This window comes from Zea mays, chromosome 2, assembly GCF_902167145.1.
Source record: "Zea mays cultivar B73 chromosome 2, Zm-B73-REFERENCE-NAM-5.0, whole genome shotgun sequence".
NCBI lineage: Eukaryota > Viridiplantae > Streptophyta > Magnoliopsida > Poales > Poaceae > Zea > Zea mays.
The window spans coordinates 205,382,534-205,409,122 of NC_050097.1; positions in this window are offsets into that span (position 1 = coordinate 205,382,534).

The window sequence follows — 26,589 nt, forward strand, 5'->3', positions numbered from 1 at the left end:
GAAGGTGAAGCGTCGCGCGCTCCTCCTGCCAGAAGCGCCGCGTGTCCCGCCGCGGAGTTAATGCGACGGGGCGAGTGGTTGGCGGGCTTCCGGCGGCCCCTCCTGCCGGAGGGTGGCCGCCGCATCGTGTGCATAGGAGGACCACCCAGGATTCCGCACGCCGTTAGGGCGGCGTTCGTGTTCTGGGGTGGTCCTGCTTTTGCACTGGGACGGCGCCCTTGCGCAGAGGCCGGCGCCCCACTCGTCTGGGAGGATTTGAGTGGGGATCTGCCGGGGGGCTGGTGTCCCCTGCCATCGGCGCCGGTGCGGAGGCGGCTCGAGAAGTCCTCGTCACCGACGGGATCACTGCCACCGCCCGCGCCCCGGGCCACCGCGCCGGCGTGCTTGTCCTCGCCCCTCGAGCGTCGGCGGGGGCGGGGGCAAGATCGCAGCAGCGCCGACCCACTGTTGCCGTAGTCAGGACGGGCGGCGGCGAGCCGGCCATCGGTCTTCTGTGGCTCCGCAGGCCTTCCCCATGGAGTGGGGTCGTTCGTACCTGCGGAGGGGGGGAACCGGAGTTCCGTTGGTAGTGGCATCTCGTATGCCAGTGAGTTCGTTCATTGTGGCTGTCGAGGCCTGAACGTGTATGTAATTTTGGCACGGAGCCGTGTTTTTTCCTCATTTTCGAGCACTAAGTCTCGCCTGTTTGATTATCTGAACCGCTTTACCAAGCATGAGTTGCCCCGTGTCAAGGTGACGGGTGAGGTATCCGCATCCCGGAGGCGTAGGAATCCCTCGGCCCGTTCGGCCTTGTTGTGTGGGGCTCCTCTAGCTTAGTTGTAAAGACCCCTCGGCCGCCCTTCGGTGGATCGAGGCCGGGGGTAGCGATATCAGTATGAACAGAGGCGGAGTTGGCTCGAGAATGGGGAACCTGGTTGGCCGGAGCCTAGCTGTGTTGTCCGTCAGCGGAGCCGACGCCAAAGTCGGTCAGTCGAGGCCTCGGATCGGGCTGGCGCCCTTGGAAGCCGGTTGACCGAGGCCCCAGGGGTAACCGGTTGAGCCGCCTGCTCGGGCCGGATTCCCGGAGGAGCCCCTGGACCGCGGCGCCGCCCGAGGCTGGGTCGGGCTTTGCTGAAGACGTCGTCGATGCCGAGGGTGCTACGGCTCCCTTCGGCGTGAAGACCCGAGCCTGCAGGATCAGATCATCTTGTAGCGTGTGCTTTCTGCGGCCGCCGAGGCCAGAAGAACACGCCCTCGCCGCGCTTGCGAAGCTGCGTCTTTTTTCCTCCTGTTTCGAGCATCTGGACTCTGTCGGTAACAGGGATGTTTGTGTGAGCGAGAGTTGCTTTTCGCGGAAGGGACGAGTGAGGTATCCGTATCCCAGAGGCGTGGGAATCCCTCGGCTCGGTCGGCCTTGCCGCTTACGCGTACTTTCACCCGTCCATGAGGCCATGTCCCCGACTTAGTCGAGAAAGCTTGAAGGACTGCTTCGGCAGGAGAGCTTCCGAACGTGATGACTCGTTCGGTCCACGGAGTCGCTTTACCCGAGCGCAAGTTACTTATCGCAGAAAGGGACGAGTGAGGTATCCGTATCCCGGAGGCGTAGGAGTCCCTCGGCTCGGTCAGCCTTGGCTGCTTACGTGTACCTCGTCGTTTCCAGGATCCGCTTTCCGAAGTAGTCAAGAAGCACGAAAGAAATCCTGCTAAAAAGAGATCCTTTTTCGAGGAAAAATTCGACGCAGAGGGGGTCTCCCCCCTTTTAGCCCCCGAGGGAGGGTCGGGCTTTGCCGAGGCTAGGCCGACCCTTCCTTGACAACTAAACTTTGCGTAGGTGCGAGGTATATGAACAACTTGAAAACATCTTAAGGGTAGAAGCGACGTAGCTATTTGATGTTCCAAGCGTTGCCGTAGATCTCGCCTTGATTGCTGGCCAGCTTGTATGTTCCGGGCTTCAGAACTTTGGCGATGACGAATGGCCCTTCCCAGGGGGGCGTGAGCTTGTGCCTCCCTCGGCCGTCTTGTCGCAGCCGAAGCACCAGGTCGCCCACCTGGAGTTCTCGGGACCGGACCCCTCGGGCGTGGTAGCGTCGCAGGGACTGTTGGTACCGTGCCAAGTGTAGCAAGGCCCTGTCCCGAGCTTCCTCCAGCTGGTCCAGCGATTCCTCTCGGCTAGCTTGGTTGCTTTGTTCGGTGTAGGCCCTCGCCCTCGGGGAGCCGTATTCCAGGTCAGTGGGCAAGATAGCTTCAGCCCCGTAGACCAGGAAAAACGGCGTGAAGCCCGTGGCACGACTCGGCGTCGTCCTTAGGCTCCAGACCACCGAGGGGAGTTCCTTCATCCATCGCCTGCCGAACTTGTTGAGGTCGTTGTAGATCCGAGGCTTGAGTCCTTGTAGAATCATGCCGTTGGCACGCTCTACTTGCCCATTCGACATGGGATGAGCCACGGCGGCCCAGTCCACCCGGATATGGTGATCCTCGCAAAAATCCAAGAATTTTTTGCCGGTGAACTGGGTGCCATTGTCGGTGATGATGGAGTTCGGGACCCCGAAGCGATGGATGATGTTGGTGAAGAATGCCACCGCCTGCTCGGACCTGATGCTGTTCAGAGGTCGGACCTCGATCCACTTGGAGAATTTGTCGATGGCGACCAGCAGGTGCGTGTAGCCCCCGGGCGCCTTCTGCAAGGGGCCGACGAGGTCCAGACCCCATACAGCGAAGGGCCAGGTGATGGGTATTGTCTGCAGAGCCTGAGCGGGCAGGTGTGTCCGCTTCGCATAGAATTGGCACCCTTCGCAGGTGCGGACAATTCTAGTGGCGTCAGCCACCGCCGTTGGCCAGTAGAAGCCTTGCCGGAAATCATTTCCAACAAGGGCTCGGGGTGCTGCGTGGTGGCCGCAAGCCCCCGAGTGTACTTCTTGCAGCAGTTCCCGACCTTCGGCGATGGAGATGCATCGCTGGAGGATGCCCGAGGGGCTGCGATGGTAGAGCTCCTCTTCGTCGCCCAGCAAGACGAATGACTTGGCGCGTCGCGCTACCCGCCGAGCCTCGACTTGGTCGAGGGGTAGCTCTCCTCGACGGAGATATTGCAGGTACGGGGCCTGCCAATCTTGGTCTGGCGTGGCCCCGCTTTGCCCTCCCTCGACGTTCAATGCCCCGCCCTCGGGGGCCGAGGGTACCTCGGGGGCCGAGGGTACCTCGGGCTGGGCCGAGGGTGCCTCGGGCTGAACCGAGGGTACCTCGGGCCGAGCCGAGGGTACCTCGGGCTGAGCCGAGGGTACCTCGGGCTGAGCCGAGGGTACCTCGGGCTGAGCCGAGGGTACCTCGGGCTCGGGCGAGTCGTCGAGCTTGATGGAGGGTTGATGCAGATCCCGGGAGAAGACGTCCGGGGGGACTGTCGTTCGCCCCGAGGCTATCTTGGCCAGCTCGTCTGCGGTTTCGTTGTAGCGCCGAGCGATGTGGTTGAGCTCGAGCCCGAAGAACTTGTCTTCCAGGCGCCGAACCTCGTCGCAGTAGGCCTCCATCTTCGGGTCGCGGCAGTGGGAGTTCTTCATGACTTGGTCGATGACGAGCTGCGAATCACCGCGAGCGTCGAGGCGTCTGACCCCTAGCTCGATGGTGATCCGCAATCCGTTGACCAGAGCTTCGTACTCGGCCACATTGTTGGACGCCGGGAAGTGGAGGCGCAGCACGTAGCGCAAGTGCTTTCCGAGGGGCGAGATGAAGAGCAGGCCCGCGCCGGCCCCCGTCTTCATCAGCGACCCGTCGAAAAACATGGTCCAGAGCTCCGGTTGGATCGGAGTCGTTGGTAGTTGGGTGTCGACCCATTCGGCCACGAAATCCGCCAACACTTGGGACTTGATGGCCTTCCGAGGGGCGAACGAGATCGTTTCGCCCATGATCTCCACCGCCCACTTTGCGATCCTGCCCGAGGCCTCTCGGCACTGGATGATCTCCCCCAGGGGGAAGGATGACACCACAGTTACCGGATGGGACTCGAAGTAGTGTCGTAGCTTCTGCCTTGTCAGGATCACAGCATACAACAGCTTTTGAACTTGTGGGTAGCGGATCCTAGTCTCGGACAGCACTTCGCTGATGAAGTAGACCGGCCTCTGAACGGGCAATGTATGCCCTTCCTCCTGCCTTTCGACCACAATCGCGGCGCTGACCACCTGAGTGGTCGCGGCGACGTAGACCAAGAGGGCTTCTCCGTCCGCCGGCGGCACCAAGACAGGCGCCTTTGTAAGGAGCGCCTTCAGGTTGCCGAGGGCTTCCTCGGCCTCAGGGGTCCAAGCGAAACATTCGGCCTTCCTTAAGAGGCGGTACAGAGGCAGACCTCTTTCGCCGAGGCGTGAGATGAAGCGGCTCAGGGCCGCGAGGCATCCCATGACCCTCTGTACCCCTTTTAAGTCCTTGATGGGTCCCATGCTGGTGATGGCCGCAATCTTCTCCGGGTTGGCTTCGATGCCTCGCTCGGAGACGATGAACCCTAGGAGCATGCCTCGGGGTACCCCGAAGACACACTTCTCAGGATTAAGCTTGACTCCTTTCGCCTTGAGACACCGGAATGTCACTTCAAGGTTGGAGAGGAGGTCGGGAGCCTTCCGTGTCTTGACTACGATGTCATCGATGTAGGCCTCGACTGTGCGACCGATGTGTTCGCCGAACACATGGTTCATGCACCGCTGGTACGTCGTGCCTGCATTCCTCAAGCCGAACGGCATGGTGACATAGCAGTACATGCCGAACGGCGTGATGAAAGAAGTCGCGAGCTGGTCGGACTCTTTCATCCGGATCTGGTGATACCCCGAGTAGGCATCGAGGAAGGACAGGGTTTCGCACCCAGCAGTGGAATCCACAATTTGGTCGATGCGAGGCAGAGGGTAGGGAACCTTCGGATAGGCTTTGTTGAGACCAGTGTAGTCTACACACATCCGCCATTTCCCCCCTTTCTTCCTCACAAGCACAGGGTTGGCAAGCCATTCGGGATGGAATACCTCTTTGATGAACCCTGCCGCCATTAGCTTGTGGATCTCTTCGCCAATCGCTCTGCGCTTCTCCTCGTCGAATCGGCGCAGAGGCTGCCTGACGGGTCGGGCTCCGGCCCGAATATCCAGCGAGTGCTCGGCGACATCCCTCGGTATGCCGGGCATGTCCGAGGGACTCCACGCAAAGACGTCGGCGTTTGCGCGGAGAAAGTCGACGAGCACTGCTTCCTATTTGGGGTCAAGCCCGGAACCGATCCGGATCTGCTTGGTGGTGTCGCCACTGGGGTCGAGGGGGACGGCTTTGACCGTCTCCGCTGGCTCGAAGTTGCCGGCATGGCGCTTCACGTCTGGGACCTCCTCGGAGAGGTTCTCCAGGTCGGCGATGAGGGCCTCGGACTCGGCGAGGGCCTCGGCGTACTCCACGCACTCCACGTCGCATTCGAACGCGTGTTTGTACGTGGGGCCGACGGTGATGACCCCGTTGGGGCCCGACATCTTGAGCTTCAGGCAGGTGTAGTTGGGGACGGCCATGAACTTCGCGTAGCATGGCCTCCCTAGCACGGCGTGGTAGGTTCCTCGGAACCCGACCACTTCGAACGTCAGGGTCTCCCTTCGGAAGTTGGAGGGTGTCCCGAAGCAGACTGGTAGGTCGAGTCGCCCGAGGGGCTGGACGCGCTTCCCAGGGATGATCCCGTGGAAGGGCGCAGCGCCTGCTCGGACGGAGGACGGATCGACGCGCAGAAGCTTGAGGGTCTCGGCGTAGATGATGTTGAGGCAGCTGCCCCCGTCCATCAGGACCTTGGTGAGCCTGACATCGCCGACAACGGGGTCGACGACGAGCGGGTATTTCCCCGGGCTCGGCACATGGTCGGGGTGGTCGGCCCGGTCGAAAGTGATGGGCTTGTCGGACCAGTCTAGGTAGACTGGCGCCGCCACCTTCACCGAGCAGACCTCCCGGCGCTCTTGCTTGCGGTGCCGAGCCGAGGTATTCGCCGCATGCCCTCCATAGATCATGAAGCAGTCGCGGACCTCGGGGAACCCCCCTGCTGGGTGATCTTCGTTCTTGTCGTCGTCGTGGGCCCTGCCACCCTCGGCGGGTGGCCCGGCCCTGTGGAAATGACGCCGAAGCATAACGCACTCCTCGAGGGTGTGCTTGACGGGCCCCTGATGGTAGGGGCACGGCTCCTTGAGCATCTTGTCGAAGAGGTTTGCACCTCCGGGGGGCTTCCGAGGGTTCTTATACTCGGCGGCGGCGACAAGGTCCGCGTCGGCGGCGTCGCGTTTCGATTGCGACTTCTTCTTGCCTTTCTTCTTGGCGCCGCGCGGAGCAGACGCCTCGGGAGCTTCTTCCGATGGGCGGCCCTGGGGCTGCTTATCCTTTCGGAAGATAGCCTCGACCGCCTCCTGGCCGGAGGCGAACTTGGTGGCGATGTCCATCAACTCGCTCGCCCTGGTGGGGGTTTTGCGACCCAGCTTGCTCACCAGGTCGCGGCAAGTGGTGCCGACGAGGAACGCGCCGATGACATCCGAGTCGGTGATGTTGGGCAGCTCGGTGCGCTGCTTCGAGAATCGCCGGATGTAGTCCCGGAGCGACTCCCCCGGCTGTTGCCGGCAGCTTCGAAGGTCCCAGGAATTCCCGGGGCGCACGTATGTGCCCTGGAAATTGCCAGCGAAGGCTTGGACCAAGTCGTCCCAGTTGGAAATCTGCCCCGGAGGCAGGTGCTCCAACCAGGCGCGAGCAGTGTCGGAGAGGAACAGGGGGAGGTTGCGGATGATGAGGTTGTCGTCGTCCGTTCCACCCAGTTGGCAGGCAAGGCGGTAGTCCGCGAGCCACAGTTCCGGTCTCGTTTCCCCCGAGTACTTTGTGATAGTAGTCGGGGGTCGGAACCGGGTCGGGAATGGCGCCCGTCGGATGGCCCGACTGAAAGCCTGCGGACCGGGTGGTTCGGGCGAGGGACTCCGATCCTCCCCGCTGTCGTAGCGCCCCCCACGCCTGGGGTGGTAGCCTCGGCGCACCCTTTCGTCGAGGTGAGCCCGACGGTCGCGTCGATGGTGCTCGTTGCCGAGGTGGCCCGGGGCCGCAGGCGCGGTGTTGCGCGTGCGCCCGGTGTAGACCGAGGCTTCCCGCATGAATCGGGAAGTCACGGCATGAGGTTCCGAGGGATATCCTTGCCTCCGGGATGCAGTGCTCTCGGCCCGCCGGGCCGCAGCGCCTTCCAGGAGATTCTTGAGTTCTCCCTGGATTCGCCGACCCTCGGTGGTCGACGGCTCCGGCATCGCGCGGATGAGCATTGCTGCGGTTGCCAGGTTCTGACCGACCCCGCTGGATGCGGGCGACGGCCTGATCCTGACATCGTTGGCGACGCAGTGCTGGAGACCTTGGGGCAGATGACGTATTTCTCCGGCCAGGGGTTGGCCCACCCATGCCTGTCCGACGTCCCGACGGATCGGCTCAAGCGCTCCTGTTCCCTCGTTGAGCCTGGCCTGCGCCTCGCGGACTTGCTCGAGTTGTGGGTCGTAACCCCCCGCCGGAGCGGGGACCACAGCTAGCTCCCGTGGGATGTCGGCGCGAGGCACCGGCCTAGGGAGATCACCATCCTCCGGCATGCCAAGATGGTTGCCTTCGGTGGGATCCCCTAGCTCGATGTGGAAACATTCGCGGCTTGGGCCGCAGCTCTCGTCACCAAGGCTGCGGCTTCCATCGGAACAGTCGGATAGACAGTAGTCACATGCGGTCATGAAGTCCCGCACGGCATTGGGGTTGCCAAGTCCGGAGAAATCCCAACCGACGCTGGGATCGTCATCTTCCTCGGACCCAGAGGGCCCGTAGGTCGAGACGTCCGTCAGTCGGTCCCAAGGCGACCGCATACAGAACCTCAGTGGGGTTGCACTCGCCTCAATGAGAGCGCCCGCCAAAACGAGGTCGTTTGGCGGGTTGAGGCCGAGTCGAAATGACGCAAGATGGGAGTTAGTCGTTACCTTTTGGTCGACGAGGAGCGACGTAGTCACATCGGGGACTGGTTGCGCCGTCATCTCTGGTTCGAGGGCGACGTCCTGCAGGCTTTCCGCGAGCGCGCCGGCGTCGTCTTCTTGCTCAAGGTCAGCGTGCCGCGGGGGGACGGCGCTCGCCTCCGTCTCGAACGCGAGGTCGACGTCCGGCGTGCCTTCCGTCGGGGCGTTGGGGGCGTCGATTCGCTCGACGGCCGACGAAGCGCGGCCTCCCGTCTGGCCTTGACGGCTCCGCCTCCTCCTCCGTTGGCGGGGGAGAGAACGGAGCGAGCCCGAATATTGCTCTTCCGCCACGCGGGGAAGACGTCGTCGATTCCGCCGCCGGCGGGCGGGTTGTCGGCCGCCATTGTCGTGGTCGCACGGTGGTGGAAGAAGTGTCATGTCGTAGCTGCCGTCGAAGGACATGAACTCGAGAGTCCCGAAACGAAGCACCGTCCCGGGCCGGAGAGGTTGCTGGAGACTGCCCATCTGGAGCTTGACGGGGAGCTGTTCGTCAGCACGCAGCAGGCCCCTACCTGGCGCGCCAACTGTCGGCGTTTCGAGACAGGGGGGTCCCTAAGCCGACGAGTGAGTGTGCTGCGTGCCCCAGCCCAGATGGGTCGAGCGCGTGGGCGAGCGCGAAGGGGGGAGAGGCGAGGCGGCCGGAGCCGAGCGTGAGAGAGGTGGAAGTCCCGCGGCCTTCGTGTTCGTCCCGCGCCCAGGTCGGGTGCGCTTGCAGTAGGGGGGTTACAAGCGTCCACGCGGGTGAGGGAAGCGAGCGGCCCCAAGAGAGCGCCTGTCCCGTCCTCGGTCCCGCGCGGCCAACCTTCTCTGAGAAGGCCCTGGTCCTTCCTTTTATAGTCGTAAGGAGAGGATCCAGGTGTACAATGGGGATGTAGCAGAGTGCTACATGTCTAGCGGAGGGAGAGCTAGCGCCCTAGGTACATGCCAATGTGGCAGCCGGAGAGATCTGGGCACCCTGCTGGCGTGATGTCGTGGCTGTCGGAGGTGCGGTGGAGCCTGATGGAGGGACAGCTGTTGGAGCGGTCGAGTCCCTGCTGACGTTGTCCTGCTTCCGTAAGAGAGCTGGGGGCCGCCGTCGTCATAGAGCTTGTGGAGCGCCATCATTGCCCCTCTGGCGGAGCTGGCCGGATGAGATGCCGGTCTTGTTCTCCGTGACCCGAGTCGATTCGGGGTGGGATGATGATGGCGCCTCCTGTTGACGTGGCGGTCTGTGCCCTAGGCAGGGCGACGTGGGGTTTCCTCTGAAGCCGAGGTTGAGTCTGCCTTCTGTTGCCGTGGCCGAGCCCGAGCCAAGGGGTCGGGCGAGGCGGAAGTCGTTCGGCCGAGGCCAGGGCGGAGTCCGAGCCCTGGGGTCGGGCGAGGCGGAGTTTCGTCGTCTTCTGGGTCTTAGCCCGAGTCCGAGCCCTGGGGTCGGGCGGAGCGGAGTTCGCCGTCTTCCGGGTCTTAGCCCGAGTCCGAGCCCTGGGGTCGGGCGGAGCGGAGTTCGCCGTCTTCCGGGTCTTAGCCCGAGTCCGAGCCCTGGGGTCGGGCGGAGCGGAGTTCGCCGTCTTCCGGGTCTTAGCCCGAGTCCGAGCCCTGGGGTCGGGCGGAGCGGAGTTCGCCGTCTTCCGGGTCTTAGCCCGAGTCCGAGCCCTGGGGTCGGGCGGAGCGGAGTTCGCCGTGGCGCCTTTGGCAAGGCCTGATTGCCTGTCAGACTCACTCTGTCGAGTGGCACTGCAGTCGGAGTGGCGCAGGCGGCGCTGTCCTTCTGTCAGACTGGCCAGTGGAGCGGTGGAGTGACGGCGGTCACCTCGGCTCTGCCGGGGGCGCGTGTCAGGATAGAGGTGTCAGGCCACCTTTGCGTTAAATGCCCCTGCAATTTGGTCAGTCGGTGTGGTGATTTAGTCAAGGTTGCTTCTGAGCGAAGCCAAGGCCTTGGGCGAGCCGGTGATGTGTCCGCCATAAAAAGGGGGCCTCGGGCGAGACGGAAGTCTCTCGAGGTCGGCTGCCTTTGGCCGAGGCTAGGCTCGGGTGAAGCGTGATCGAGTCACTCGTGTGGACTGATCCCTGACTTAATCGTGCCCATCAGGCCTTTGCAGCTTTATGCTGATGGGGGTTACCAGCTGAGAATTAGGCGCCTTGAGGGTACCCCTAATTATGGTCCCCGACACTTCATATGGACCTCTTCGGACTCATCGCCTATCTAAGTATAGGAGGAAGTAAGTATGGTCTTGTTATAGTTGATGATTTTCCCGCTTCACTTGGGTATTCTTTTTTGCAGGATAAATCTGAAACCCAGGGGACCCTCAAGCGCTTCCTCAGGAGAGCTCAAAATGAGTTTGAGCTCAAGGTGAAGAAGATAAGGAGCGACAACGGGTCCGAGTTCAAGAACCATCAAGTGGAGGAGTTCCTTGAGGAGGAGGGGATCAAGCACGAGTTCTCCGCTCCCTACACACCTCATCAAAATGGTGTGGTAGAGAGGAAGAACAGGACGCTCATAGATATGGCGAGGACTATGCTTGGAGAGTTCAAGACCCCCGAGCGCTTTTGGTCGGAAGCCGTGAACACGGCTTGCCACGCCATCAACCGAGTCTACCTTCACCGCCTCCTCAAGAAGACTTCATATGAGCTGCTAACTGGTAACAAACCCAATGTATCTTATTTTCGTGTTTTTGGGAGCAAGTGTTATATTCTTGTGAAGAAAGGTAGAACTTCTAAATTTGCTCCCAAAGCTGTAGAAGGGTTTTTATTAGGTTATGACTCAAATACAAAGGCGTATAGGATCTTCAACAAATCATCGGGTTTGGTTGAAGTCTCTAGCGACGTTGTATTTGATGAGACTAATGGCTCTCCAAGAGAGCAAGTTGTTGATCTTGATGATGTAGATGAAGAAGATGTTCCAACGGCCGCAATGCGCACCATGGCGATTGGCGATGTGCGACCACAGGAACAATTGGAGCAAGATCAACCATCTTCCTCAACTATGGTGCATCCCCCAACCCAAGATAACGAACAGGTACCTCAAGTGGAGGCGCATGATCAAGGGGGAGCACAGGATGTTCAAGTTGAAGAGGAAGAAGCACCTCAGGCACCTCCAACCCAAGTTCGAGCGACGATCCAAAGGGATCATCCCGTCGACCAAATATTGGGTGATATTAGCAAGGGAGTAACTACTCGTTCAAGATTAGTTAATTTTTGTGAGCATTACTCCTTTGTCTCTTCTATTGAGCCTTTCAGGGTAGAAGAGGCCTTCCTAGATCCGGACTGGGTGTTGGCCATGCAGGAGGAACTCAACAACTTCAAGCGCAATGAAGTTTGGACACTGGTGCCTCGTCCCAAGCAAAACGTTGTGGGAACCAAGTGGGTGTTCCGCAACAAACAGGACGAGCACGGGGTGGTGACGAGGAACAAGGCTCGACTTGTGGCAAAAGGTTATGCCCAAGTCGCAGGTTTGGACTTTGAGGAGACGTTTGCTCTTGTGGCTAGGCTAGAATCAATTCGTATTTTGCTAGCATATGCCGCTCACCATTCTTTCAGGTTGTACCAAATGGATGTGAAGAGCGCTTTCCTCAACGGGCCGATCAAAGAGGAGGTGTACGTAGAGCAACCCCCTGGCTTCGAGGATGAACGGTACCCCGACCATGTGTGTAAGCTCTCTAAGGCGCTCTATGGACTTAAGCAAGCCCCAAGAGCATGGTATGAATGCCTTAGAGACTTTTTAATTGCTAATGCTTTCAAGGTTGGGAAAGCCGATCTAACTCTTTTCACTAAGACTTGCGATGGTGATCTCTTTGTGTGCCAAATTTATGTCGATGACATAATATTTGGTTCTACTAACCAAAAGTCTTGTGAAGAGTTTAGCAGGGTGATGATGCAAAAATTCGAGATGTCGATGATGGGCGAGTTGAACTACTTCCTTGGGTTCCAAGTGAAGCAACTCAAGGATGGCACCTTCATCTCCCAAACGAAGTACACGCAAGACTTGCTAAAGCGGTTTGGGATGAAGGACGCCAAGCCCGCAAAGACGCCGATGGGAACTGACGGACACACCGACCTCAACAAAGGAGGTAAGTCCGTTGATCAAAAAGCATACCGGTCCATGATAGGTTCTTTGCTTTATTTATGTGCTAGTAGACCGGATATTATGCTTAGCATATGCATGTGTGCTAGATTTCAATCCGATCCTAAGGAGTGTCACTTAGTGGATGTGAAGCGAATTCTTCGATATTTAGTCGCTACGCCTTGCTTCGGGATCTGGTATCCAAAGGGGTCTAACTTTGACTTGATTGGATACTCAGATTCCGACTATGCTGGATGTAAGGTCGATAGGAAGAGTACATCGGGGACGTGCCAATTCTTAGGAAGGTCCCTGGTGTCGTGGAACTCTAAGAAACAAACTTCCGTTGCCCTATCCACCGCTGAGGCCGAGTACGTTGTCGCAGGACAGTGTTGTGCGCAACTATTTTGGATGAGGCAAACCCTCTGGGACTTTGGCTACAATCTGAGCAAAGTCCCACTCCTTTGTGACAATGAGAGTGCTATCCGAATAGCGGAAAATCCTGTTGAGCACAGCCGCACAAAGCACATTGACATCCGGCATCACTTTTTGAGAGACCACCAGCAAAAGGGAGATATCGAAGTGTTTCATGTTAGCATCGAGAACCAGCTAGCCGATATCTTCACTAAGCCTTTAGATGAAAAGACCTTTTGCAGGCTGCGTAGTGAGCTAAATGTCCTAGATTCGCGGAACTTGGATTGATTCATAGCATACATGTATTTATGCCTTTGATCATGTTCCTTATGCATTTTTGTTGCTTGTTGTGGTGCTCAAGTTGTACAAACACTTCCCGGACCTCACAAGTCCTTGTGCAAGTGATGCACATATTTAGGGGGAGTTGTGCTACAACTTGACCCTTTGAGACTAACCGTTTGCCTGAGTATGCTAGATTTAGTCTCAAAGGAGGTTTGAAAGGGAAAAAGGTGGACTTGGACCATGAAAGACTTCCACTGCACTCCGATGAGAGGGTAACTTATTCCAAGTTCTTCTCATGTCCTCTTATTGCCTTTGTACTCTTATTTGAAGATCTTGGTGAGGCAATGGGGTTTAAGGGCCAAGATTGATCCCATTTTGGTGCTTGATGCCAAAGGGGGAGAAAATAAAGGCCAAAGCAATAGATGGATCAGCTACCACTTGAGAAATTTTGAAAATAGTAGATTAGAGCTTTTGGTTTGTCAAAACTCCTTTATTGTCTCTTTTGTCAAAAGTTGGCCCCTTGTGGGGAGAAGTGTTGGTTATGGGAAAAGGGGGAGTTTTTGAAATCCTTGATCAATTTCATTTGGAATACCTCTCTTTATGTCTCTACATGTGGATTTGACTTAGAGATAGGAAATTGAGTTTGATTTGCAAAAACAAACCAAGTGGTGGCAAAGAGTGATCCATATATGCCAAAATTGATTCAAAACAACTTTTGGTTTTCATTTGCATTGATATTGCACTTGTTCTAGTTGCTTTATGTTGTGTTGGCATAAATCACCAAAAAGGGGGAGATTGAAAGGGAAATGTGCCCTTGGGCCATTTCTAAGTATTTTGGTGATTGAGTGCCAACACAAGTGTCTTTGTGTTAATCTATGTAAAATGGTGGACAAAGTGCAAATCATATCAAAAGGTATGTTTCTAGACTTAGTACATTGTTTTATGGACTAATGTATTGTGTCTAAGTGCTGGAAACAGGAAAGATTGAATTGGAAACGAGATGGCTTTGTTCAGCCAAAATCTGCTCAGTCTAGGTGCACCGGACAGTGTCCGGTGCGCCAGGCTGGCTCGAGCGAACTGGCAGCTCTCGGGAATTCATCGGCGACGTACGGCTATAATTCACCGGACTGTCCGGTGTGCACCGGACTGTCCGGTGAGCCAACGGTCGGCCGGGCCAACGGTCGGCTGCGCGATCTGCGCAAGACACGTGGCCGAGCCAACGGTCGGGAGGGAGCACCGGACTGTCCGGTGTGCACCGGACAGTGTCCGGTGCGCCAACGGCTTCCAGGCGCCAACGGTCGGCATCGCCAGGAAAGGAAAGAAATCCGCACCGGACAGTGTCCGGTGTGCACCGGACTGTCCGGTGCGCCAGGCGACAGAAGGCAAGATTTGCCTTCCAGGAGTGCTCTCAAGGGCTCCTAGCTGCCTTGGGGCTATAAAATAGACCCCTAGGCGCATGGAGGAGTAGACCAAGCATTCTCAAAGCATTCCTAAGCACTAAGACATCGATTCCGCGCCTTTGATTCTTTGCGATAGCAATTAGAGCTCTAGTTGAGTTGTGAACTCATTGATTTGTGTTGTGAGCTCTTGTTGCGACTTGTGTGCGTGGTGTTGCTGTGATTTCTTGTCTTGAGTGTGTTGCTTATCCCTCCCTTACTCCGTGCTTCTTTGTGAACTTCAAGTGTAAGGGCGAGAGGCTCCAAGTTGTGGAGATTCCTCGCGAACGGGATTAAGAAAAGCAAAGCAAAACACCATGGTATTCAAGTGGGTCTTTGGACCGCTTGAGAGGGGTTGATTGCAACCCTCGTCCGTTGGGACGCCACAACGTGGAGTAGGCAAGCGTTGGTCTTGGCCGAACCACGGGATAAACCACTGTGCCATCTCTGTGATTGATCTCTTGTGGTTATTGTGTTTTGTTGAGACTCCATTATTTGTGCTAACTCCTAATCAAGTTTTGTGAGTTAAATTTCAAGTTTCGCAGGATCACCTATTCACCCCCCCCTCTAGGTGCTCTCAGTCATGCAAGCTGGCCCAAGGCGTAAGAAGCCAAACCGCCGTACGCGGTGCGCGTCACCGCCCAGCGGTTACAAGCGCTTCTCCACTTTCGCCCAGACCAGCGGGTGAAAGAACGAACCGCCATGCAGGCGGCATGCAACCGCACCAAGGGGGCGCACCCTTTCGACTTCGACGCGTCCAGCATGGAGGCCCAGACCCACACGTCATGTAACCGACGCGCCGGTTACTACGTGCAAGAAACTGCACCGCCACTCGCGCCACTACCGTGCCTCCTCGACTGCGGAACCAGTACCACGACTCGAGGCAACCCTGCGCATGACCCAACAGTGCCAACCAGGCACATCGGTCATGGGTCAGCCAGCCGCGGGAGAAGGCGCGACAGTCGATACAGCCAGAAATGGGCCGGCAGTAATGGCGGTGGCAGGCAGGCGGAAGCAGCGGTCAAGTCGTCAGCCAAGCTCGCGTCCCCTCCTGGGACAGCGATAGAACCCTCTCCCACGGCGTGAAGACGACGCGCACGTGTTCCGTTCCTCGAACGGCTCGCGCACGCGCAACGGCTGCCCCGCGAACCACTCGTCTCGTCGCATTAACTCTGCGGCAGGATAGGTGGCACCTTTGGCAGGCGAAGCAGGCGACGCTTCGCTTCCACCGTAATGACCGTGTCAAAAAAGGTGCGCCACGTCGTTCGATTTCGTATCCTTTCCCTTTTCCCCTTTCTCTCTCTTACAACAGGGAGCGGGAAAGGGGATACCCCGAAAGGGATCCTTCTCCACGAAGGAAACGGGCCCCGAGCCCCCCTACTGATCAGAGGTTCGAAGGCTGGCCCCTCGGAAGGGTTCAACAGCCGCCTCAGAGCACTCTGGCTCCGCGCCCACTACTGGTCAGAGGTTCGAAGGCTGGCCCCTCGGAAGGGTTCAACGGCCACCTCAGGCTACTCGGGCTCCGCGCCCACTACTGATCAGGGGTTCGTAGGCTGGCCCCCGAAGGGTTCTACAGCCGCCTCAGACGCAGAGCGAGGGATGACCCTGGGTACGTTTGATACATAACCAAGGCTCGGGCTACGCTCCCGAGGTACCCTAGGACATTTCCGAGACCAACGGGAACGATTTTGTAACGGAATCCCACCAGAGGGAGGCATCGAGCCCTCGGACCCTGTCAAAAGGGGACCGGGTCCGACAAAACACCCGCAGGTACTTTTGGAGCGCGCCTCCGGGCCACTAGCCGACCCCTAACGAATGGGGCACAGGCGTCCACTCGGATCACCCGTTAGCAACTCACTGGAGACACCATGTTCGGCGCCTTCCGTGGGCAACATGGCACTTCCCCCCCTCCTCCTTGCGGAAAGGCGACACAGGGGCATATGTAAAAAAGTCGAGTCTGTCCTTGACTGTCCTCTTGCTCTGTGCGGAGGCTCGGGGGCTGCTCTCGCAAATCCGGCTCCGGCCAAACCGTTGACAACGTCAACATACTAGCCCAAGAACTTGGGACTCGACTGTGCACCCGGGCTACGACCAGTTCGCATGAGGGAACAACCAGACCGGCCAAATCATCACGAAACACATTAAGACCTCGAAGGAGTCAAACCACTCCTCCGAGGCCTCGGGGGCTACACCCGGCGGGTGCGCTCGCGCGCACCCACTGGAACGAAACGCAACCGAGAAAGGCCGGTCCCCTTGCAAAAAAGTGCGACAAAAGCCTCCAAGCGAGTATTAACACTCCCTTTGAGGCTCGGGGGCTACTGTCAGGGACCATAATTAGGGGTGCCCCCAAGACTCCTAATCTCAGCTGGTAACCCCCATCAGCACAAAGCTGCAAAGGCCTGATGGGTGCGATTAAGTCAAGGCTCGGTCCACTCAAGGGACACGATCTCGCCTCGCCCAAGCCCAGCCTCGGGCAAGGGCAGCTGACCCCGAAGGATTCACGCCTCGCCCGAGGACCCCCTCAAGCAACGGACACACCTTCGGCTCGCCCGAGGCCCAGTCTTCGCCAAGAAGCAACCTTGGCCAGATCGCCACACCAACCGACTGTATCGCAGAAGCATTTAATGCAAAGATGTCCTGACACCTTATCCTGACACGCGCCCCTCAGTCGACAGAGCCGAAGTGACCGCAGTCACTTCGCCGCTCCACTGACCGGCCTGACAAGAGGACAGCGCCGCCTGCGTCGCTCTGACTGCTGTGCCGCTCGACAGAGTGAGGCTGACAGCAGCCAAGTCCGGCTTCGGGCGCCATAGGAAGCTCCGCCTCGCCCGACCCCAGGGCTCGGCCCCCGTCTCGGCCTCGGACGACGAACTCCGCCTCGCCCAACCCAGGGCTCGGACTCGGCCTCGGCTCCGGAAAATGACGAACTCCGCCTTGCCCGACCCAGGGCTCGGACTCGGCCTCGGCTCCGGAAGACGACGAACTCTGCCTCACCCGACCCCAGGGCTCGGACTCGGCCTCGGCCCCAGAAGACGACGAACTACGCCTCGCCCGACCCCAGGGCTCGGACTCGGCCTCGGCCCCGGAAGACGACGAACTCCGCCTCGCCCGACCCGGGGCACGGACTCGGCCTCGGCCCCGGAAGACGACGAACTCCGCCTCGCCCGACCCGGGGCTCGGACTCGACCTCGACCTCGGAAGACAGACTCGACCTCGACCTCGGAGGAGCCTCTGCCTCGCCTGACCCAGGGCTCGGACCGACCACGTCACATGGGGGGGCATCATTACCCTACCCCTAGCTAGCTCAGGCTACGGGGAACAAGACCGGCGTCCCATCTGGCTCGCCCCAGTGAACAAGTAATGATGGCGCCCCGCGTGCTCCATGACGACGGCGGCTCTCAACCCCTTACGGAAGCAAGGAGACGTCAGCAAGGACTCGACAGCCTCGACAGCTGTCCTTCCGCAAGGCTCCAGCGCTCCTCCGACGGCCACGACATCACATGAACAGGGTGCCAAAACCCCTCCGGCTGCCACAACGGCATGTACTTAGGGCGCTAGCTCCTCTCTGCTAGACACGTTAGCACACTGCTACATCTCCTATTGTACACCTGGGCCCTCTCCTTACGCCTATAAAAGGAAGGCCCAGGGCACTCGTACGAAAGGTTGGCCGCGCGGGGAGGACGGGACGGCGCGTGCAGGCCTCTCGCTCCCTCCCACGCGGACGCTTGTAACCCCCTACTGCAAGCGCACCCGACCTGGGCGCTGGACAAACACGAAGGCCGCGGGTTTCCCCCTTACGCCTGTCTCCTTGTTTCCCCCCTCTGTGCTTCGTCTCGCGCCGACCCATCTGGGCTGGGACACGCGGCGACAATTCACTCGTCGGTCCAGGGACCCCCCCAGGGTCGAAATGCCGACAGTAATGATGTATCCCCTGTAGCGTAGTCGGTCTGAGGTTGAGGTCGGGCGAGGCGGAGACTTCTCCTGAGGCCGAGACTGAGGCCGAGGCCTGGGGTCGGGCGAGGCAGAGACCTTCTCCTGAGGCCGAGGCTGAGGCCGAGGCCTGAGGTCGGGCGAGGCAGAGACCTTCTCCCGAGGCCGAGGCTGAGGCCGAGGCCTAAGGTCGGGCGAGGCGGAGCTCCCTGTTGCGCCCGAGGCCGAACTCATGGAAGATCGTGACTCAGTTTTACCCTGGTGGTTGGCACAACAGTCGGAACGGGGTGAATAGCGCTATTTTCCCGTCAGATCGATCAGTAAAGGGGCGAAGTGATTGCGGTCACTTCAACCTTGCCGACTGAGGCACACGTGTCAGGATAAGGTGTCAGGCGATCCCCGCATTAAATGTGCATGCGATACGGTCGGTTGGTAGGGCGATCCGGCCGAGGTAGCTGCACGACAAAGTCTGTCCAAGCTGGGCTTCAGGCGAGCCGAGGGTGCGCTCACTGCCTGAGGAGGCCCTCGGGCGAGGCGTGAATCCGCCCGGGACTACTGTTCCCGCCCGAGGCCGAGGTTGGGCTCAGATGAGGTCGCGTCCCTTGGTAGACGAGGCCCTGACTTGAACCACGCTTTATCAGCTGTTTATGGTTTGTTCTGAAGATGTTTTCCAGCCGCGTTTAGGAGTGTTGGGGGTACCCCTAATTACGGTACTCGACAGTAGCCCCCGAGCCTCAAAGGGAGTGCGGGCACTCGCTTGGAGGTTCTGCCGAATTTTTGCAAGGGGATCAGCCCTCCTCGGTTATATTTTGTTCTGGTGGGTGGGTGCGCGCGAGCGCACCCGCCGGGTGTAGCCCCCGAGGCCTCGGAGGAGTGGTTTGACTCCTCTGAGGTCTTAATTCTTTTTGCGATGCCTCGGTCGGCCTTATTGTTCCCTCATGCGGCCTGGCCGTAGCCCGGGTGCTCGGTAAGGCTCCGAGTTTTCACGCTGGTTTGTTGACGTGGTCAACGGTTCGGCCGTAGCCTAGTGCGAGAGCAGCCCCCGAGGCTCTTCATGGAGCGAGAGGACGATCAAGGACCGTCTCGACTTTTATTGTACGCCCCTTCGTTGCCTTTCCGCAAGGAGGAAGGGGGAAAGCGCCATGTTGCCCTCGAAGGGCGCCGAACATGGTGTTTCTAGTGAGTTGCTAGTGGGTGGTCCGAGTGGACGCCCAAGCCCCATTTGACAAGGGTCGGCTAGTGGCCCAGAGGCGCGCTCCAAAAGTACCTGCAGGTGATTTGCCGGACCCGGACCCATTCGATAGGGTCCGAGGGCTCGATGCCTCCCTCCGGTGGGATTTCGTTACAAAATCGTTCCCGCTGGTCTCGGAAATGTCCTAGGGTACCTCGGGAGTGTAGCCCGAGCCTCGGCCATGTAACGAACGTACCTAGGGTCATCCCTGACTCTGCGTGCTCTGGGGCGGCTGTCGAACCCTTCCGAGGGGCCAGCCTTCGAACCCCTGATCAGGATTGGGCTTGGAGCCCGAGTGCTCTAGGGCGGTTGCCAAACCCCGGAGGGCGCAACCTTCGAACCCTTGGTCAGTAGGAGGGCTCGGGGCCCGTTTCCTTCGCTGGGAAGGATCCTTTTTCGAAATATTCCCTTTCCCGGTCACTGTGGCAAGAGAGAGAGAGAGAGGGAAAGAAAAAGGACATGAATTTAAATAAGGCGGCGCACCTTTTTTGACGCGGTCATCATGACGGAGGTGAAACGACGCCCGCTTCTCCTGCCGGAGGTGTCGCTTGCCCTGCCAAGGAGTTAATGCGACGGGACAAGCGATTCGCGGGGCGTCTATTGCGCGTGCGCGAGCTGTTCGAGGAACGGAACACGGGCGCGTCGTCTTTACTCCACGGGAAAGGGCTCCCCTGCCATTTCGGGAGAGGATGCGAGCCTATAGGTGATTGGACCGCTGCTTCTGCTCGTCTGTTGCTGCAATTACTGCCGGTCCACTTTTGGCCATATCGACCGTCGCGCCTATCCCCGCGGCTGACTGACTGAGAGCACCTAGAGGGTGGGTGAATAGGTGATCCTGTAAAAACTTGAAACTTAATCCACAAAACTTGATTAGGAGTATGCACAATTAAGCCAAGTGGCTAGAGAAGAGAGCTTGCACAACACGATAACCACAAAGAGATCAACACAGATATGGCACAGTGGTTTATCCCGTGGTTCGGCCAAGTCCAACACTTGCCTACTCCACGTTGTGGCGTCCCAACAGACGAGGGTTGCAATCAACCCCTTTCAAGCGGTCCAAAGACCCACTTGAATACCACGGTGTTTTGCTTTCACTTTACTATATCCCACTTGCGAGGAATCTCCACAACTTGGAGCCTCTCACCCTTACACTTTGATGTTCACAAAGAAGCACGGAGTAAGGAAGGGATGAGCAACACACACAAGACACGAAATCAGAGTACCAACACGCACACAAGTCACAACAAGAGCTCACAACACAACCCAACGAGTTCACAACTCAAATAGAGCTCTAGTTGCTGTCACAAAGAATCAAATGCGCGGAATCGAAGTCTTGGTGCTTAGATATGCTTAGAGAATGCTTGGTGTACTCCTCCATGCGCCTAGGGGTCCCTTTTATAGCCCCAAGGCAGCTAGGAGCCGTTGAGTGCATTCCAGGAAGGCAATTCTTGCCTTTTGTCGCCTGGCGCACCGGACAGTCCGGTGCACCACCGGACACTGTCCGGTGCGGATCTCTTTCCTTATTTGGTGAAGCCGACCGTTGCAGATTCTGAGCCGTTGGCGCACCGGACACTGTCCCGTGCACACCGTACACCGTCCGGTGCACACCGGACAGTCCGGTGCCCCTTCTGACCGTTGACACTTGCCACGCGTCGCACGCGGATTCCGCGGCCGACCGTTGGCCCGGCTGACTGTTGGCTCACCGGACAGTCCGGTGATTTATAGCCGTACGCCGCCGTTGAAGTCCCGAGAGCAGCTAGTTCGCAGATGCCAGCCTGGCGCACCGGACACTGTCCGGTGCACCACTGGACACTGTCCGGTGCACCTAGACTGAGCAGACTCTTGGCTGCTTCGAGCCACGCTTTTCCAATTGTATTTTCTCTAAATCTAACACTTAGACAAACATGTTAGTACACAAAAACCAATGTACTAAGTCTGGAATCATACCTTTGTATTGATTTGCACCTTATCCATCATTTGGCATAGTTTATCACTTAAGCACTTGTGTTGGACACTAAATCACCAAAATAATTAGAAATGGCCCAAGGGCACATTTCCCTTTCAATCTCCCCCTTTTTGGTGATTTATGCCAACCCAATATAAAGCAACTAAAAGAAGTGCAACATCAATACAAATGAAAACTCAAATTTGTTTTGATTCAAATTTGGCATATTTGGATCATCCTTTGCCACCACTTGGTTTGTTTTTGCAAATAAAACTCAATTTCCTATCTCTAAGTCAAACACACTTGTTGAAACATAAAGAGAGTTGTTCAAAGATTTCAAAAACTCCCCCTTTTTCCCATAACGGGCCAACTTTTGACAATAAAAGACAAACAAGAGTATTTTGACAAACAAAAACTCTAACTCTATTTTTTTAAAATTCTCAAGTGGTAGCTGACCCATTTCTTGCTTTGGCCTTATTTTCTCCCCCTTTGGCATCAAGCACCAAAACGGGATCAATCTTGGCCCTTTAACCCCATTGCCTCACCAAAATCTTCAACTAAGAGTAAAAAAGGCAATAAGAGTACAAAGATGAACTTGGAATTAGTTACTCTTTCATCGGAGTGCAGTGGAAGTCTTGCATGGTCCAAGTCCACCTTTTCCCTTTCAAACTTCCTTTGAGACTAAATTAAGCAAACTCAAACACACCGTTAGTCTCAAAGGGTCAAGTTGTAGCACATCTCCCCCTAAATATGTGCATCACTTGCAAATGGACTTGTGAGGTCCGGGGAGTGCTTGTACAACTTGAGCACCATAAATAAACAACAAAATGCATTAAGGAACATGATCAAAGCATAAGACACATGTATGCTATAAATCAATCTAGGTTCCGCGAATCTAAGACATTTAGCTCACTACGCAGCCTGCAAAAGGTCTTCTCATCTAGAGGCTTGGTAAAGATATCGGCTAGCTGGTTCTCGGTGCTAACATGAAACACTTCGATATCTCCCTTTTGTTGGTGGTCTCTCAAAAAATGATGCCGGATGTCAATGTGCTTTGTGCGGCTGTGTTCAACAGGATTATCCACTATGCGGATAACACTCTCATTATCACATAGGAGTGGGACTTTGCTCAAATTGTAGCCAAAGTCCCTCAGAGTTTGCCTCATCCAAAGTAGTTGCGCGCAACACTGTCCTGCGGCAACATACTCGGCCTCAGCGGTGGATAGGGCAATGGAGGTTTGTTTCTTAGAACTCCATGACACTAGGGACCTTCCTAAGAATTGGCACGTCCCCGATGTACTCTTCCTATCGACCTTACATCTAGCATAGTCGGAGTCTGAATATCCAATTAAGTCAAAGGTAGACCCCTTTGGATACCAGATCCCGAAGCAAGGCGTAGCGACTAAATATCTAAGAATTCGCTTCACAGCCACTAAGTGACACTCCTTTGGATAGGATTGAAATCTAGCACACATGCATACACTAAGCATAATATCCGGTCTACTAGCACATAAATAAAGTAAAGACCCTATCATGGACCGGTATGCCTTTTGATCAACGGACTTACCTCCTTGGTTGAGGTCGGTGTGTCCGTCGGTTCCCATTGGAGTCTTTGCGGGCTTGGCGTCCTTCATCCCAAACCGCTTGATCAAGTCTTGCGTGTACTTCATTTGGGAGATGAAGGTCCCATCCTTGAGTTGCTTCACTTGAAACCCAAGGAAATAGCTCAACTCGCCCATCATCGACATCTCAAACTTTTGAGTCATCACCCTGCTAAACTCTTCACAAGACTTTTGGTTAGTAGAACCAAATATTATGTCATCGACATAGATTTGGCACACGAAAAGGTCACCATCACAAGTCTTAGTAAAAAGAGTTGGATCGGCTTTCCCAACCTTGAAAGCATTAGCAATTAAAAAGTCTCTAAGGCATTCATACCATGCTCTTGGGGCTTGCTTAAGTCCATAGAGCGCCTTAGAGAGCTTACACACGTGGTCGGGGTACCGTTCATCCTCGAAGCTAGGGGGTTGCTCCACGTACACCTCTTCCTTGATTGGCCCGTTGATGAAGGCGCTCTTCACATCCATTTGGAACAACCTGAAAGAATGGTGAGTGGCATATGCTAGCAATATACGAATGGACTCTAGCCTAGCCACAGGAGCAAAAGTCTCCTCAAAGTCCAAACCTGCGACTTGGGCATAACCTTTTGCCATAAGTCGTGCCTTGTTTCTTGTCACCACCCCGTGCTCGTCTTGTTTGTTGCGGAACACCCACTTGGTTCCCACAACGTTTTGCTTGGGACGAGGTACCAGTGTCCAAACTTCATTTCTCTTGAAGTTGTTGAGCTCCTCTTGCATGGCCAACACCCAGTCTGGATCTAGCAAGGCTTCTTCTACCCTGAAAGGCTCAATAGAAGAGACAAAGGAGTAATTCTCACAAAAACTGACTAATCTAGAACGAGTAGTTACTCCCTTGCTTATGTCACCCAGTATTTGGTCGACGGGATGATTCCTTTGAATCGTCGCTCGAACTTGGGTTGGAGGTGTCGGTTGTGCTTCTTCCTCCATTAAATGATCATCTTGTGCTCCCCCTTGATCACACGTCTCCTCTTGATGAACCTGTTCATCTTCTTGAGTTGGGGGGTGCACCATTGTGGAGGAAGAAGGTTGATCTTGCTCCTTTTGTTCCAGTGGCCTCACATCTCCAATCGCCATGGTGCGTATTGCGGCCGTTGGAACGTCTTCTTCATCTACATCATCAAGATCAACATCTTGCTCTCTTGGAGAGTCATTAGTCTCATCAAATACAACGTCACTAGAGACTTCAACCAAACCCAATGATTTGTTGAAGACCCTATACGCCTTTGTATTTGAGTCATAACCTAACAAAAACCCTTCTACCGCTTTGGGAGCAAATTTGGAATTCCTACCCTTCTTCACTAGAATGTAGCATTTACTCCCAAAAACTCGGAAATATGAAACATTGGGTTTGTTACCGGTTAGTAGCTCATACGAAGTCTTCTTAAGGAGGCGATGAAGGTAGACCCGGTTGATGGCGTGGCAAGCCGTGTTCACGGCTTCCGACCAAAAGCGCTCGGGGGTCTTGAACTCTCCAAGCATCGTCCTCGCCATGTCTATAAGCGTCCTGTTCTTCCTCTCCACCACACCAGCGGAGAACTCGTGCTTGATTCCTTCCTCCTCAAGATACTCCTCCACTTGAAGGTTCTTGAACTCGGACCCATTGTCGCTCCTTATCTTCTTCACCTTGAGCTCAAACTCGTTTTGAGCTCTCCTTAGGAAGCGCTTGAGGGTCCCTTGGGTTTCAGATTTATCCTGCAAAAAGAATACCCAAGTGAAGCGGGAAAAATCATCAACTATAACAAGACCATACTTACTTCCTCCTATGCTTAGATAGGCGACGGGTCCGAAGAGGTCCATATGAAGTAACTCCAGGGGTCTTGATGTTGTCATCACATTTTTGGCATGATGAGAGCTTCCCACCTGTTTCCCTGCTTGACAAGCTGCACAAGGTCTATCTTTTTCGAAAGTAACATTAGTTAGACCTATCACATGTTCTCCCTTTAGAAGCTTGTGAAGGTTCTTCATCCCCACATGTGCTAAGCGGCGATGCCACAGCCAGCCCATGCTAGTCTTAGCAATTAAGCATGCATCTAGACCGCCCTCCTCTTTTGCAAAATCAACTAAATAGAGTTTGTCGTCTAATACACCCTTAAAAGCTAATGAACCATCACTTCTTCTAAAGACAGACACATCTACATTTGTGAATAGACAATTATATCCCATATTACATAATTGACTTACGGATAACAAATTATATCCAAGCGACTCTACTAAGAATACATTAGAAATAGAGTGCTCATTTGAGATTGCAATCTTGCCTAAGCCTTTAACCTTGCCTTGATTCCCGTCACCGAATATGATTGAATCTTGGGAATCTTTATTCTTGACGTAGGAGGTGAACATCTTCTTCTCCCCCGTCATGTGGTTTGTGCATCCGCTGTCGATAATCCAGCTTGATCCCCCGGATGCATAAACCTGCAAGGCAAATTTAGGCTTGGGTCTTAGGTACCCAACTCTTGTTGGGTCCTACAAGGTTAGTGACAATATCCTTAGGGATCCAAATGCAAGTTTTATCTCCCTTGCATTTTGCCCCTAGTTTCCTAGCAATCACTTTCCTATCCTTTCTACAAATCGCAAATGAAGCATTGCAAGCACGATAAATTGTAGAAGGTTCATTTATTATTTTCCTAGAAACATGAACAATATTTCTTCTAGGCATGTGATTAATAACATTTCTCCTGGATAAATTTCTATCATGCATAATAGAAGAATTAGAAGCAACCATGGCATGAGAATCAAAAGCATCATAACTTCTATAAACATTTCTAGAATGTCTCCTATCATGATACATGAAGGCATGGTTCTTTTGAGCACTACTAGCCATAGGGGCCTTCCCTTTCTCCTTGGCGGAGATGGAAGCCTTATGGCTTGTTAAGTTCTTGACTTCCCTCTTGAAGCCAAGACCATCCTTAATTGAGGGGTGTCTACCAATCGTGTAGGCATCCCTTGCAAGTTTTAGCTTGTCAAATTCACTCTTGCTAGTCTTAAGTTGGACATTAAGACTAGCCACTTCATCATTTAATTTAGAAATGCAGACTAGGTGTTCACTACAAGCATCAACATTAAAATCTTTGCACCTATTGCAAATCATAACATGTTCTACACAAGAGTTAGATTTATTTGCTACTTCTAGTTTAGCATTTAAATCATCATTAACACCTTTTAAAGTAGAAATGGTTTCATGACAAGTAGATAGTTCACAAGAAAGCATTTCATTCCTTTTAACTTCTAGAGCAAGAGAATTTTGTGCACTAGCAAATTTATCATGCTCTTCATATAAAAGGTCCTCTTGTTTTTCTAGTAATCTATTCTTATCATTCAAAGCATCAATAAATTCATTAATCTTATCAATCTTAGTTCTATATAAGCCCTTGAATAAGCATGAACAGTCTATTTCATCATCATCACTAGACTTATCCTCGCTTGAAGAAGCATAAGTAGCATTGTTTCGAGTACATACCTTCTTCTCTTTTGCCATGAGGCATGTGTGATGCTCGTTGGGGAAAAGGGATGACTTGTTGAAGGCGGTGGCAGCGAGTCCTTCGTTGTCGGAGTCGGACGAGGAGCAATCCGAATCCCACTCCTTTCCAAGATGTGCCTCGCCCTTCGCCTTCTTGTAGTTCTTCTTCTTTTCCCACTTTCCACTCTTCTTTTCCTGGTCACTATCATTATCGGGACAATTAGCGATAAAATGACCAA